Raw genomic sequence first — 15,965 nt, 5'->3', positions numbered from 1 at the left:
TCTGTTTGAGGGGTGAGTGTAGTTGGTTGGGTCATCACAAGATATGTTCACTTGAAGACTGAATGTTTTGCCTTGATTGAAGGCTTTGCTTAAGCCTGAAGGTCTTCTCCCCTGAAAAAGTACTTTCAAGCCAGAATCTTGTCTCCTGGATGTCACAATACAGTTTCTACCATGTACACAACTTTTAATCTGCATGACCATCTTGGTGTAGTAGAAAGGCAATCTCTTGTCATCAAAGTATTCAAATCCAGAAATGAAGCTGTTATTCTTGGTTTTTATAGAGGAGATAACACAGGAAAGCACATTCTTCCTCAGTTTGTCCAATAGCTGGAACATCTCAGTGATGAGGTTGCAAATAATGAAGTTCTGAGTGTAGGGATGACTCATCGTTACAAAGGTTCTCTCCAAAATACAGAAGCTCCAAAGAATATGTCCTCATTGGAGCATTTGCCTTTAAACTCACACAACATAAAGGTACACTTGGGAATGTGTCTTAGTTTGGATTTAATTGCTGTGAAAAGACACCATGACCACAGCAATTCTTACAAAGGAAAACATTTAATTAGGACTAGCTTACAGTTTTAGAGGTTTAGTCCATTATTTTCCTGTCATGACTATGGTGGCATGCAGGCAGATGTGATGCTGCAGAAGGAGCTGAGAGTTCTTCATCTTGATATAGAGGCAGCAGAAGGCCTCCAATAAGGTCATATGGTCTTCAACAAGGCCAAACCTCCTAATAGTGCCTCTCCCTATGGGCCAAACGTTCAGACTCATGAGAATGTGGACGCCATACCTATTTAAACTACCATAGCAAGTGAGCCTAAAAGTCCTTGGCCTTGATGTAAGTAGTCAGTACCTATTGAAACTCATTCCCCTCCTCTGTAACTTGGACATCAGCCCTTTTTCTTCTCTGCTCTGCCTGCATCTTCTGTTTCTCTTCATATGAGCCATTTTCTTTACATGTGGTATCCCTTTTATGCTGGCTCTCTGAAAACCTCTTAAAATCTAAACAGAACATATTCTCATACAACTTCACTTCTCAACTGGGGCTGGTTAGTGCAGTTGAGGAATCAGCAGTTGGTCTTGGGGGAAATTCTGGCAAAAAGACTCTAAGACATGTTTACAGAAACACAACAGGGGATACAAAACAGTAATAGCCAGGGTCACTCATTTGCTTTCAAAAAAGTCCTTACTTTACAGTGGGCATTCAGAAGTCCTGAGATTCCCATCTCTTCCTCCTCTGTATCTTCAGTGACCTGCTTGTTGTGATATGTGATTCCTATGGTGGAGATCACACAAATTCTGACTGGAGTTTTATCACTATCAGCAAAGTTCACCCACTGTACCATCTGAACTGCTGCCTCTGGAGTACTGCACTGTAGTTTCACATTGTTCACATAGTAGGCAATAATATTGTTCCCATACACAAAGATCTCATTATCACCCTCAAATGTAACCTTACCATAAGGAAATTTGCAGTGAAATTCAGGGGAACATTTGGCTTAGCCAAAGTAGAAGGTGACGATGATGTCAGAGCCCAGCTATACTGAGCATATATGAGGGCCTTGAAGGCCCTATGGTTTTCAAGATATGTACAGAGTCCTAGCCACCATGGTAACTACAAAGAGAAAGACAGTAGAGCTGTTAGTGATACAGAAATTCTTTCAAATTCATGTCCTTTTAAAAAAGTAATTGTTACTTTCATAGATATGTATCTATATGTATATATATCTATATGTATATTCACAAATATAGAAATCCAACCTTCACAGACTGTGTAATATTTCTTGTATGCATGTTTTCAGAGATGATTATTTTGATACATTCTGATAACTAGGGCTCAGGCATTGCAAGAGGAAGTAAAAGACTGCAAGTTCCAGAAGATCATAGAGTTTAGTAACACTGTGTTATCTTGGAAATCTTATAAATATCAGAAGCTATAGTCATAAAGTCTCAGGAACATGACTCACTAAACATGAGCTGAACAAGGATAACACACATTGCAAACAAGAGCAGGGAAAGCCTAAGAAGTCCTTAGTTCTATACTGGGAATGACAGGTAACCAAGGAGTGCTAGAAGAAGGAGAGATAGTCTTCCCCAGGAAAGAGCACAACAATGGCCTACCCAGTATCCAGGCCAGCCCTGAAATTTTCAATACAAAAAACTCTTTAACTTTTATATAAATATTTATAAATGAAACAATTCACTTCTAAATAGTCTTTGAGTCAAAGCAAGATTTAGAAAGCATATAGGAAAAATGAAATAAAAGTACAATATTTAGCACTTTGTAAGTTATTGCTAAGGCAATATTTAAGAAGGAATTGAACTCTCTATCTCTCTGGATATATATATATATATACATATATATATATATACATATATGTATTAATAAAGAAGAAAAGTCTTAAGTCAATGACTCAGCTGCATATACATTCACAGTAGGGTATATACATACATGTGTATACATATATGTATATATATATATGTATATATATGTATATATATATATGACTTTATGTATATGTCTGTGAATGTGTTTATGTGTATGTAACAACATTAATAAAAGAAAAGGATGCCAACAATTTAATAGAAACCAAAGGGCATGCAAGGGGTTGGAGTGACAGGACATAGGAAGAAGAGGTTTAAGGCAGTCAAAGGCTGATAAGAGAGAAGGGAGTGATGTAATTATACTTCAGTTATAATTTAAAAGAAAAAACTATAAAATAAACACAGATAATTCAAAGTAGAAAAGAGAAATGACTACTATCAGGGCAGAAATCAAAAGGCAACATTGCACTAGAGAAGAGCAACAGTTATTTTATAATATAGTCCACAGTTATAAACATCTAGCTAGTCTCATTAGGGGAAAAAGAAGAAAAAACAAATTAGGTATATGAGAAAAAAACAAGAGTAGGTATATGAGAAGTGACCCTTCTCAGAGATTTCACAGATATTCACAGCAAACACAAACAATTTTACTTTAATAAATTCACCAACTTACACGAAAGAATCAATTTCCTTAAAACAACAAATAAATCAAGAGAGTGGTGAATGTTTGGGTCTAGGCTTTAATAGATACAGTAGATCAAATATCACAACTCAAAGATAAAGCAGAGGAACGAGACAGCATAATCAACAATTATGAAAGTTATAAGAAACATAGGAAATGAACATGCACAAATTATGGGACTCCATGGAAAGACTAAATATTTGATTTATAAGCATAGGTGAGGGAGAAGAATCCCAGGTCCACAGCATAGAGCAGATTTTCAACAAGATCACAGAAGAAAACTTCCCCAAACTAAGGAAAGACATGCCTAACCAGATACAAGAAACATACAGAACACTCAGTAGACAAGGCCAGAAAAACCCCATGGCAAACTTAGACCATGAGGAATGATAAAAAAGTCACATAAAGGCATTTATTTTTATGAAAATATACAATGCATATAAATGTAAGTATATAAATATATGAATAACTTAAATGAAATGATACCACTTTGCGTGATAAATGATTTCTGTGCCCTTCCCAACCTTGAGCAGGCTGAACAGACCTTGAGCGCTTGCCACAGTGGACCTTATCGACCTTGGTGGATCCATCTGCCTTGGTTGCACTTGCAAGTTCCCACAGGAACTTAGAAGATTAGACTGCTATGCTGACCCTGCTTGGCAAAACAAAGGATGGGTTCTGTGGGCTTTCCTTACATAAACGCGGTACTGAATATTAATCTTGGAGCCTTGATTAGAACCTTGTCTTGGCTTCATTCTTCTCTTGCCCCCTCCCCTTCTTCGTTTCCAGGCCCCCTTTCAGGTAAACCCAGTTCATCCCTGGCCGCTGGATGGCTACAGCTTTCTCCAAAAAGCACAGACTGACTATCTAGCAAAACCCAGTGCCTCTGAATTGTTTGTTAAAGGATTCCAAGAGACTCCTAAAACAAAAGAGGCTACTGCCATTGTTTTTGATTGCCTCTCAGAACCAGAAATTTGGGCCCCATTGCTGGAGACTTCACATAGTTTGTTTGCACACAAGACTTGGAATAATGGAACTGGAATTCACATGGAAGTGTCCTCCCTGAGGACTAGCTCTCACACTATCTGAAGGTATTATATAAACAACCAAAGAAGAAGGTAATTAAAAGTTCTATCCAGCTATATCTTATGAACTGCAATAATGACCAACAGTTCCCAGCACAGCAAAATTAACATGCAACAATGGCAACAATGACACTTATACCTTGGGAAGGAGGTAAACAACAGCTGTATAAGTGGACTTATGACCTATTCAGTTATTATTCCTGTAATTGTAAGCCTAGTCAACTTCCTCTAGCTAGTGAGGTTGTGTATCCTAGAGAAGACACTATTGCCACGTTCCTAAATGAGTTAATTGCTAACTGCGTTTTAGACACATAAATCCACAGATGAGTGAACCTTCTCCCTCCTCATCCAAGAACCTTCTCTTTGCAGCAGATGTAGACTAGCACAGAAAGTCACAACTGTTATTGTCTGAGAATAATGTGGTATGCAGCTTCATTAAATATACCTATAACATACCCTTTGTAAGGCAAAGGGAATATTATAGAAGAGAAAGTAGAAGGATTGTAAGAGACAGAGGACTAGGAAATTTTCTGCAAAATTCTGTCCTCTATATATTACAGGAGTTGACACTCATGAATTCTTAACAATCTGGTCACTTAAACAAGACTTACACGATGACATTAGTTGACACGCCACAGGGTTTCACCATCAAATGAAGATCTATAGACAATTAATGGCTATTAACAAAGGGAGAATTAGTTTGTACCAGTGATGAGCTTCAGATGGGTTATCCAATTCCAAATGGTCAGCCCTAAACACATGCACATATGAGCATCGTTAAATAGATTTAGCACATTTTATTTATATATATATATGGACACATAGGTATGTATATGCTATGTGTTTTTAGAATAATAATTAAAGAAGGAGTCATAAATTTTAGAGGGAGTAGGGAGAACACGAGAGGAATTGAGGTGCACAAAGGTGGGGTGATAAAGATGTAATACAGTATTTGTGCATTAAATTCTCAAAGGCCAATGAATTAGTTGTAAACCAAAAGGAAAATGAACAACAAAAACATATAAAACCCAAAACTCCAAGAAAACAAGCAACCTAATTAAAAGTAGGTTTCAGAACTGATCAGAGAGTTCCAAAGAAAAGAATTACAAATGGCTACATTTTTTTAAAAGTAGGATTCTCTTAGTATTCAGAAAGATGCAAATTAAAATTCCTTTAAGGCTTCATCTTTCAAGTCATAATGATTAAGATTAAGAAAAAGAGACAACAAATGCTGTTGAACTAGGAAACTGTCATGCACTGTTGAAGGGATAGCAAGTTGGTGATGTCATTATGGAAATCAGTGTGACAATTCCCAAGAACACTAGTACAAGACTCGCTGTAGGAACTAAACTTATTACTTTCTGGGTTTACCCCACAAGGGATCCCATTTCCTGATACAGACATACACAGTCAACCAAGTTCATAGCAACTCTATTCACAATAACTAGGAGTTGTAAGGAGCCTCATGTCCAGTAATCTTGAAAGCTGACTGACAGAATCTAAACATCGATAAATGCCACATATTCTCTCTGATATGTGGACCTTAACAACAAATGTTATGATTTGCGTGTTTAATTTGCAGTATATCTATAGTAGACAAGAAACTAGAAAATAACTGTTGGTGGGGAAGGGAAAGATGGATCCTAAGAAAGGAGAACAGTAGAAACTAGGTGATATGAAGGGGAAAGGAGAAATATTGGTGATAGATACATAGGTAGGTAGGTAGATAGATAGATAGATAGATAGATAGATAGATAGATAGATAGATAGATAGATATGTCTGGAGATGTACGTGAGGTTAGATCAGGAGGGGATAACTAACACTAAGGATGTTTGAAAAAGCAATATGGAAATTTTGTAAACTTCTTTTTATTTCCCTTTTTTTTCATTTTTTTTCTCACCCATCAACCCACCCACTCCCATCCTCCTGCCCTGGAATTACCCTACACTGGGGCATCGAACACACTCAGGCCCAAGGGCCTCTCCTCCCACTGATGCTCAACAAGGCCATCCTCTGCCACATATGTGGCCAGCTCCATGGGTTGGTCCATATGTATTCTTTGGTTGGTGGTCCAGTCCCTAGGAGCTCCTGGGGGTCTGTTCTGTTGACCCTATTGCTCCCTCCATAGGGCTGCAAACCCCCTCAGCTCCTTCAGTCCCTTCTCCAATTTCTCCATCCAGGACTCCCAATCTCAGTCCAATGGTTGACTTCGAGCTTCCTCCTCTGTATTTGTCAGGCTCTGGCAGAGCCACTCAAGAGACAGCCATATCAGGCTTCCATCAGCAAGCACTTCCTGACATCCACAGTAATGTCCAGGTTTGGTGGCTGTTTGATGGATCCCCAGGTGGGGCAGTCTCTGGATGGCCTTTCCTTCAGTCTCTACTTCACACTTTGTCTCCATACTTCCCCCTGTGAGTATTTTGTTCGCCCTTCTAAAAAGCACTGAAGCATCCACATTTTGGTCTTCCTTCTTCTTAGGTTTCATATGGTCTATGAATTGAATCTTGGGTATTCTGAACTTTGGGGCTAATATCCACTTATCAGTGAGTACATACCATATTTGTTCCTTTGCCACTGAGTCACCTCACTCAGGATGATATTCTCAAGTTCCATCCATTTGCATAAGTATTTCATGAAGTCGTTTTTAATAGCTGAGTAGTATTCCTCTGTGTAAATGTACCACATTTTCTGTATCCATTCCTCTGTTGAGTAGTTTCCAGCATCTGGCTATTGTATTACTGCTATGAACATAGTGGAGCATGTGTCCTTATTACATGATATATATATATATATATATATATATATATATATATATATATACACACACATATACATATACATGTACATATACATACTCCCACCCTGTGTGTGTGTGCTTGTGTGTATGTGTGTGTAGTTTAAAGGAGTTTCACGCAGGATTTTGATCAGTTCAGAAGCCATAGATAACCTCACAGAGCAGGTGAGTTTTAGATTCTTAACTTCCAATTCAGTGGGATGTTTGTTGTGCTTCCTGAAAGAAACATTCCTCCTTCTGGAACCAATACTTTTAAGCCTAGATAGCATAAATTACAACAACAGGAAGGAAAAAGTTTCCTAATGTATCACTAGGGGTGACAGTGAGTGGAGCCATTCTTCCCCCCTAAAAAATAATGGATACCAATAATTGGTTCATGGTTTATTGTTGAAGCAGACCACACCATGTTTTGGGGAGGACTGTAGAAAAGCTTTGGAACTTTAGGCTAGACAAACATTGGGTTTTCATAGTTTAATGTGCTATTGTGGGAACTTAGAAGATAATGCTGAGAGCAGTTCAGGTGATAGAGGCCTGGATTGTGACTTTAAGAAGGAAGCAAAGATTTGAAATGTAAATAAAGAAAATATCGAATTAAATAAAAAGCAAAGACCAGTGCCATTTGTGTGATATTTTGAATTAAAACTGCTAAAGTGAAATTTTTGGAAGGATTAATATTGATCACCTAAGGCTGTAATTCAAAAACAAAGACCAGCATCGTCAAAAGGACAGCCTCCAAACGCTGACACCATTGCACACACTAGCAAGATTTTGCTGAAAGGACCCAGATATAGCTCTCTCTTGTGAGGCTATGCCGGGGCCTAACAAACACAGAAGTGGATGTTCGCAGGGCCCCCAATGGAGCAGCTAGAGAAAGTACCCAAGGAGCTAAAGGGAACTGCAACCCTATAGGTGGAACAACAATATGAACTAACCAGTACCCCCTGGAGCTCATGTCTCTAGCTGCATATGTATCAGAAGATGGCCTAGTCGGCCATCAGTGGAAAGAGAGGCCCCTTGGTCTTACAAAGTTTATATGCCTCAGTACAGGGGAACGCCAGGGCCAAGAAGTGAGAGTGGGTGGGTAGGAGAATGGGGGGATGGTATGGGGGACTTTTGGGGTAGCTATGGAAATGTAAATGAAGAAAATACCTAATTAAAATAAAATAAAAGGAAAAAAAAAAGAAAATTTCTGGAAGCATTTCTTAGGACCACAGCACAAAATCTGGGGTCCAAATGGATGACAAAGCAGTTCCTTGTGCTGGCAGCCAAGCTTGATACTGTGTACGAGTACCCTATACTAGTTTTGAAGACATGAAGCGGTCAGGAAGACCAGTGTAAGAGACCAGGAAAGGCCATTGATGACACTGCAACCGCAGTCAAAATGGAAGTCCCAGGATTAAAATGGTCAGGGAGAAAAACTGAAGCTTGCCACCATGTGGAAGAATCAGAATCTCTGAAGAAAGCCTAGGAGGAGTTATTGTTGAGTGAACAGTGGAGACCTCAGTATTTTGGAAATGCTAGTGTCATGGGACAAGCATCAAGGACAGCAGCAGCATTGAAGGGAAGCAAGTCTGGCCTTAGAAGATAAGCTATGAGTGCCAGAGAGGGAAGAACCTAAGGGCAGAGCTGAAGAGTCACTGTGGAGCCTAGATTATAAGTGAATCCCAGATGAAACACAGCGACAGAAATGAATGTATTCTGGTTTTGTTTTGATTTGAATGTATCAATGCCTGATTCTTCCATTTTGGAATAAGAAAGTATTACTCTTTTTAAAACTATGCATCCACCATTAAAAACCCTTGGAAATTTTGAACTTTGAAAGAGTTTTAGATATTTTAGAGATTGAAGTTTTAGAGTTTGAAAATTTGAAGACTCCAGGACTTTAAAAAGTCGGAGTGTTTTTTTTTAATTGAAATATCAGCACTAATATGAAACATAGAGGATAAAGAAAACAAAGGCGGGGTTACAGTTAACAGTGACGTATTGGTATATCAGGATGAAAGGGGGTTAATTGTCCTGGTTGGCTTTTGTCAACTTGATACAAACTTAAGCATATCTAGGAAAAGGCAATCTAATTGAGAAAGAAACACTCCATTGGATTGCCTCTAACGTCCTCTAGGCATCTTCTAGATTAATGATTATGTCAGAGGGTCCAATCCACTATGGGATGTACCAACTCAGGAAACATGGTCCTGAGTCTATCAGAAAATATTCCAAGCAAGTCATGGGAGCAGCAGCATGCTGCTGTCAGCAGCATTCATCCAGAGCTCTGCCTTAGTTTCTGAATTCAGGGGTCTGCCTTGAGTTTCTGTCCTGACTTTTCTCAGTGATGGAGTGTGACCTGACAGTTGTAAGAAGAAATACACACCTTTCTTCCCAAGTGACTTCTGGTGTCTTAGTTAGGGTTTTACTGCTGTGAACAGACACCATGACCAAGGCAAGTCTTATTAAAAAAACAACATTTAATTGGGGCTGGCTTACAGGTTCAGAGGTTCAGACCATTATCATCAAGGTGGGAGCATGGCAGTATCCAGGCAGGCATGGTGCAGGAGGAGCTGAGAGTTCTATGTCTTCATCCAAAGGCTGCTAGTGGAAGACTGACTTCCAGACAACTAGGGTGAGGATCTTATACCCACACCCACAGTGACACACCCATTCCAACCAGGTCACACCTATTCCAACAAGGCCACACCTTCAGATGGTGCCACTCCCTGGTCCAAAGATATACAAACAATCACATCTGGTAATGTAATTTTATCATAGAAGTAGAAACCTAACTAAGATACTTGCCCTAGACATCAGTTTTAATTTCACACACACACACACACACACACACACACACACACCACTCTTTAGTCTGCCACACTAGCATGTACTTATCATTTTCAAATACAGGCCTTCAAATGCCCCAAATATTTCCCTATCTCAGTGATCTTTCTGATGTTACTTCCATCTAAAACATTATCAACAGTGGTGTGTTTTAAAGAAGAAAAGTTCCTCATAGGTTTATGTATTTGAACACTTGGTCCCTAGTTGATGGAGCTGTTTGGGGATGTATGGAACTCTTAGGTGGCCTTGCTGAAGGAAGTATGCCATGTGGGCCTTGAGAATTTATAGTCTCATTCCACTTCTAGTTCACTCTTTTCTGTTTCTACTGATGTGCTGCCAAAATGTGATCACTCAGTTTCATTTTTCTGGCTATATGTTGCCATGCCATCCCCACCCCTGTAACTGTAATTCTAAATAAGCTGTCTTTGTTGTTATGGTTATGTCACTTTATCATGCCAACAGAAAATTAATTAATAAAATGGCTCATAAAACCTAGTGCCTAGAATGCAAAGTGGAATGTTATCCCAAAAGTCACAGACTGCTTAGCTTTTGCTGTAAATACTGAAGCAGGTCTGCACAAAAGCTTCCATGATGTCAGGACCAAGGTCTGGGGGAGAGAAGAATCTTAGAGTCTGTTTTTGTTAGGGTTTCTATTACTGTGGTGAAACTCCAATGACAAAAAAAGCAAGACAGAAAAGAGTTTATTTGGCTTAGACTTCCATATTGCTGTTCATTATTGAAGTAGATCTGGACAGGAACTCTAACAGGGACGAATCCTAGAGGCAGGAGGTGAGGTCCCCTGTCATGCTCAGCCTGACTTTTTTATAGAATGCAGGGCCACCAACCAAGGGATGACAAAAACCTAACCAGCATGGGAATTAAGATGCAAATGTGAAACTCTCATAAGTAATGTTACTTCTAATATTACAATGTGACCGTGAACAGGGAAGTATATATCAGAGTTCAATATGCACTAAATGCTACCCATCCCCAATGCTCTACCAGCTTCTAATTACTCACAGCAATATTAATTAACTTGAACTTCACTACATCTTTTTTTCATAGAATATGACTTAATCATAAACACAAAAACATGGCTGAAGATTGAAGATAGCACTTCAATAGGATGTAAACATGCCGTTCCGGTTCTAAATCTGATGCTTTACGTATTCTGTCGAGCTGGGCTTTCTCAGTCTCCTGGGACATCAAAACACAAAGGGGAAAATGACAAAAGATTGGAGCAAATGGTATCTGAGACCCTTTCACGTTTCTGTGCTAGCTATGTCACTGTTATGATCTACTGAAGATATTCACTGACTTTTCCCAAACTGTATTTGTGGACTTTCTATTGTTTTCCAAAGGAATGTGAAGAATAGTGAGGTTTTTCCAAAGTTGGAATACAGCCTATAATCATATATTGGTGGATTGTATTTATAAGTCCTGTTCTTGGTGCTGACTGATGTTGAAGGAAGGTTGGATGCTCTGTGCTGAAGAGACATGCAAGGAGAAGATGCATGGGCCAGGTGCATTCATTTTCCACTGCATCATAACATAGGGTCACAAGTTCAACAGTTTAGAGTAACAGGAATTTATTGTCTCACAGTTTTGATGAGTGAAGAATCTAGACATAGCTTAGGTAAATTGTTTACTTACGATTGTAGGATTCTATAATTAAGGGATTTACTGATTTCCAACTTAAAGCCCCACTAAAGAAGACTATACACCAAAACAAACTCATGTTTTTGGTGTAATCATTCCCTAGTGATTGGACTAAAAGCTGTGACTTCTTCATCATATAGAATCTTCATGTCTATCAGTTGGGCACACCTTAGCTAGTAAAGACATGGTAGTACATGTTCCTTCTAAACCCAGCTTTCTACTCTATTAGGCCAACATCAGAAGTTTCTAAAACTTCATTAACTCAAGACATAAATAAGAAATCGATTTTGTAAAGTACCAGACATATGACAATGTGCTCCTTCCCTGGAAGAATGTTTACAGAAGATTTCTTATATAAAAGGACTAAGGTAAGCACCCATTTAAATATGTTTTAATAAATGAAAAATGTTCTGGATCTAGAAAATTATGATTACACAATTTCATGAATATAATATATAGTAATTATGGAAAAATTGAATGGTATAAGTTAAAAGGATGAATTTTCCGCTGTGCAATTATACTCAACAATAACAAAAATAGTACCCAGGATAATAAAATTTTCAGATATGCTAGGATTTATATAATGTACTTTCATGAATCCCTTCTTAAGAAGCTACAAAAAAGTATACCTTAGGAAAACAAAGAATCCCACTAAAGGAGATCACAAACTCTCTGAAACCATGCAGACAGAAAACATGTCCCAAGACAAAAGCTGTACAGTAAGCTCTGCTACAAAAATGAAGTTTCCAAAAATTCCCTAAATGGGCAAATGACAAACAAAATTCCTCAAATGCCCAGTGGCATATAAGTTCAATGAAATAGCGGTGTTTCTAATTCCTCAGGTCTTTCATAGCTTAGAGAACCCCACTGAGACTGACGACTCTTTTTTTCTTTTAGAACCATCCAAAACGCAGTTGTGGAGCAGGAAATACAATAGCTTTGCTTTTGGCATATGACTTTAATCACATGAGGACTGTAAAAAATGCAAACTTTATCCATAGATTAATATGGTAAATTATTTTTTTTTTACATTTCTTCTTTTAACGTAATAAAATGGAGCATATTTGATTTTCAAAGAGATCAAGAAATATTCTGCCCATGATATTCAGTAAAAAATAGTTGTTCAAATATTGTTGACAGAAACTGTTTTATAGTTTGGTTGGCTGAAAGGGTAGGCAAATATGCATTACAGAAGAAAATAAGAAGATTGAACAAAATCAAACATTTGAAACAATATCTCAAGCATGTGAAAGAATTCCAAATAAAATTATAAAACACATTGGTTTTGCAACAAAGTTAGTGTATTCAGTGTCACTAAACCATGTGCTGAAAAATGGCTAAAAGGTAACATTTATGCTATAAAACCATTACTTAAAAAAAGTTCAAGTAATTGGTTAACTTTGGGCTGGAAATAAATAATATTTATGTTAGTTTTGTTTTAATAAGCCCCTCTGTTCCACTTAGGTTTATTAGAAATATACATAGGTATTTTGATAAACATAACATAATTAAGTTTTACATCAGGTAAAATTCAACTATGCCTCATGTAATGAGAACAATACATTATGAAACAAGCTTTATTGTATTTATTGTATTTATTCATATACTGCCTTATATTTAGGCGATACTGATCAAGTCCTTGACATAGGTTTTTGTGCAATCAAGAAGTAAACATTATATATGAGATCACCATGGAACTGCACAGTAATATATAATATAGATGAAATATACAGGTGCATATGTGAATGTGCAATATGCGTGCAGAATAGGAACACAATGTGTAATAATGACTAACCCTTATTCTCAGCCTGGGCCTTTGACAAGAGTGTTATATAACAGAAAAATTCAAGTGATACCTTATCACATATGATACACATTTATTCCTGCACAGTAGCCAGCTTCTTTTGAAAATGGTGATGCCATTGTAGAAATGTATACTGTTCGACAAAATATAAGTAAGAGAAAAAAAGTCATCAGGTACAAACAGAAACCTGGCTGCTACTTGTGAGTAATTTTGAGCAGTAGGTGACACCGCGGAAATCCATGTTTTAGGAAGATTGAGAATGAAAGCAGGCAGGGTACGGAAAATCTGGAGACAAAGAACATATTAAGATCTACTACAGGAACCTAGTCATACATCATCGTGATGAGTTGTATGTCAGAAGACTGTGTGGGACAATATTGAGAATTAAATACTAGAAACATTTCCAGGGAATGGAAGGGCTTCCTTTTTCTGCTGAAGCATGGTCATGTGTTCTTAAAAGCTATACTCAAAAATGATTTCTCCCTTCCAATGCCAAGTTTCCAATTTTATGCCTTTGCAGTTTCCTTGGAAGTGGCACTCCATAGGAGTTGCCCACATGAGAACCGCCCTGAGTGTGTTAGATGGGAGCAGCCAAAATCCGGCTCTTTGATGACTGCTTTTTAAAGGAGTAGAGGGTGGGAGGAGGGAATAAATGAATCGGTTCTAAGTGAGCATCTAATCCCAACCATGTCCCAAAGGCTTCTCAGTAGGTACCTAGAAACACGAGTTTCCACAACCAATCATCTCTTAAGTTGTCAGGCCAGAACAAATACCTTCTCGTAACTTTGGTAGAAGATGCTTGCTCCCTGCCCAGCTTCGATCCATGGTGGACCACAGTCTCTCCTCAAGCAGTGCACTCGGATGACATATTTCTGGGAGTCCAGTCCATCTTTCCAACTGCCCTTCATCATGCTGCACAGAGTTCTTTGTGGTTCTCAGTCTGATTGCTTTTGACTAATACCAGACAAGTCCTTGGAAGGTTTGGACTATGCACTACAGCTGTGGAGACAGTTCTTTGGGGGAAATCCAACTTGCTGAATCACTCATTTCCTGTTCTTGATCTCAGAAACTTCTATGTGATATTTCCTTTTCCAAAAAAGCCATAATTTTGTAAGAATCAACATTTTACATAATGCAGCTTCATAGGCCAGGACATTAACACCAGATAATTCTGATGATGCCTGATCGTTATAAGTGCTTCTATTGGAAAAGTTGTGTTGATGAGAATGTGATGATCTCCACATTTCACAAGGGTGCTGACTATTACAGGGAGTATCCTCATTTCTGTTTATATCATGAAGTAGAAGACATTGCTCAGCTTGTCCATAGTAAGTCAGGAGAATAATAAGCTACTATTTGTAAAAATGTCAGAAGAATTTGCAAATAGAATCCAGGACTCAGGAATGTGGGTGTTTCTAATTCTTTGAACACACTGCTATTGGATGCTGAAAGGCAAATAAGTCTATTTCCATTCCTTCTTTAGCAGACTCCCTGCCTTTCTCAGGAACCTTGGGAACTTCTGCTTTCTCATTCCCTCTCCTAAGTTTGTCCTTGTCTGTAATCTTTTAGTTACTACCTGTTGTATCTGCTGCCTCTTTCTACTCTGCAGCAAACCAAATGTGCAAAGATAGGAGCTGCTCATAGTTTTTTGAAAGTATCATTCACAAAAGGTGGCACTTACAAAGAATAGAAGTAAGGGATACATGGCTGAAAACTGCCCAAGAAACCACTTTTCTTTTTTCTTTTTTTTTTTTTTGTAAAAGTTTTTGTTTTAATTAATGATAAAGAAATTGAAGAAACACTGCTTTAAGTAATGCTTTGAATTAATTGAACACTAGCAACTAAATAGAATCAGTGAAACTGCAGGAGTATAAGTTTGAACAAATGGTCAAAAATAGGGGATTTTGACAGTATTTGATTTTCCAGACAAACTAAGCATTTTTTTGGCTTTTTTTTCTTATAGGATATTTTATTTAATTACATTTCAAATGTTATCCCCTTTCCCAGTCCTCCCTCCCCAAAACACCCTATTCCATCCTCCATCTGCTCTATGAGAGAGCTCACCCACCCATCCACCCACTTCTGCCTCACTACCCTGGCATTCCCCTACACTGGTGCATCAAGCCTTCACAAGACCAAGGGCCTCTCCACATATTGATAACCTACAGGGCTGTCCTCTGTTACATATACAGCTGGAGCCATGGGTCCATCCATGTGTACTCTTTGGTTGGTGGCTTAGTCCCTGAGAGCTCTGAGGAGCCTGGTTAGTCGACACTGATGAGGTTACAAATCCCTTCAGCTCCTTCAGTCCTTTCTCTGTCTCCTCCATTGGAGACCCCATGCTCAGTCCAATGGTTGGCTGTGAGCAACCACCTCTGTATTTATCAGGCTCTGGCAGAGCTTCTTAGAACACAGCTATATCAGGCTCCTATCAGCAAGCACTTCTTGTCATTCACAGTAATGTCTGGGTTTGGTGTCTGTATATGTGATGGGTCCTCAGGTGGGGCAGTCTCTAGATGGCCTTTCCTTCAGTCTCTGCTCTACACTTTGTCTCTGCATTTCCTCCTATGAGTATTTTGTTCCCCTTTCTAAGAAGGTCCAAAGCATGCACACGTCGGTCCTCCTTTTCATGAACTGTATCTTAGGTATTCTGAGATTTAAGGCTAGTATCCACTTATCAATGGGAGCAAATCATGTCTGTTCTTTTGTGACTAGGTTACCTCATTCGGGATAATATTTTCTAGTTTCATCATTTGCATAAGAATTTCATGGAGTCATCATTT

General features: G+C 38.4%; 1 pseudogene; it reads right to left on the bottom strand.

Moving 5' to 3' along the window:
* Positions 1-856: 856 nt before the first annotated feature.
* Positions 857-14,093, bottom strand: Gm48329 (annotated as a pseudogene).
* Between the last annotated feature and the right edge of the window lie 1,872 nt (positions 14,094-15,965).

The sequence above is a fragment of the Mus musculus genome, chromosome 13 (genome assembly GCF_000001635.26).
Source record: "Mus musculus strain C57BL/6J chromosome 13, GRCm38.p6 C57BL/6J".
NCBI classification, from domain to species: Eukaryota; Metazoa; Chordata; class Mammalia; order Rodentia; family Muridae; genus Mus; species Mus musculus.
Note: the sequence above shows the minus strand (reverse complement) of the source record. Positions and strands in the feature narration are given on the sequence as shown.